Raw genomic sequence first — 1,447 nt, 5'->3', positions numbered from 1 at the left:
CACATAAATGTTCTATTCATAGTGGCTTTTAAAACCCGTTGGATATAGCAATACACTTGCACAATAGCAACATAAGAACACACTCAGTAATGAGTACATGGTAATGTTTGGCTCCTCTGAGAGCTTTTACAATCTGTAGCTGGAGCGCGACATGTTAGTGCACAGTGGGGCTTGAAAGTTTGGGCACGCCAGATAAAAGAATTGTATTAATGTGCATAAAGAAGCCAAGAAAAGATGGAAAAATCTCCAAATGGCATCAAATGACAGATTAGACATTTGTATAATATGTCACAAAAAATTAGATGTTATTTCCGTCATTTACACTTTCAAAATAACAGAAAACAAAAAAGTGGTGTCTGCAAAAGTTTGGGCACCCTGCAGAGTTAATACCTTGTACTGCCCCATTTCAGTTTGAACATCATTGCTACTGCAATGCCAAACAGAAGAGTGACTTAAACTTTTCATAAACTGAATTATTGTGTTATTCTGAACAAAAAATATATATAATCTGTGAGAAGCATTGTTTTCTATACAATCAATTCAGATTCTTCCGAGTCTAACTCTACAGACATGCCAGCTGTACAGCACTGCTTTGACCTAAATGTTTGCTGCATGCTACCACGCTCACAGGCTAACATGCTGATCTTTAGCAATTTGTATTATGTTCACCATGTTTGCCATCTTACTAAATATGTTAGCATGCGAACATTTGCAGTTTAGCACCAGACATAAAGTAGCGCTGAGGCTGAGGAAAATTAGCAGGTAGCTTGTCATACATGACCATTTTTTACCTGATGATGGCGTAAAATAAAAGTTAGGGGTTCACCAAAGTCATTAGGATTCATCCTCTGGGCACTATGAACATCTGCAAAAAATGTTCATGACGGTTCTGCTGATAGTTGAGATATTTCAGTCTGGACCAAAGTGGTGGACTGACCTAGACACACATTGCCATACTTGGTGCTTCTATATGCAGTAGGTAACTGTGTGTTATTCCGAATGTTACATTACATTGTGTTTGTTGTAGATCACCAAGGTTTCTATGCTGTGCTCCAACCTATATTGCAGACTAGAGTTCCCCCTAAATGAGAAAACTAGGATAATTTACATATTCATTCATTCTTAGTAATTTATACTTTGCTTAATTCTGGTGACTGTGAATCAATAAAGGGCAACATAGGAAAACACCTAAATTAGGAAGAGCTCATGTCAGTTATTACCAGACAAAAACATGAAGAACATGCACTTTTAATTACATGCAGAACATGTGTTTGTCTCATGGTTTGTCAGTAGGATAGAGCTAACATTATGTTGAATGCATTTATGTAAAACATGATATAGTATCATAAGGGACACATATAAATGTCATGCTTTAATCATCTCTTACTTTATTTTGAGGTGTTAGTCACATATCTTAAAGTGTCTTCACCTAAAATAACAAGACACA

This window comes from Etheostoma spectabile, chromosome 3 (assembly GCF_008692095.1).
Source record: "Etheostoma spectabile isolate EspeVRDwgs_2016 chromosome 3, UIUC_Espe_1.0, whole genome shotgun sequence".
In the NCBI taxonomy this organism is placed as follows: domain Eukaryota; kingdom Metazoa; phylum Chordata; class Actinopteri; order Perciformes; family Percidae; genus Etheostoma; species Etheostoma spectabile.
The sequence above is the reverse complement of the archived record's forward strand: the minus strand, read 5'-3'. Positions refer to the sequence as shown.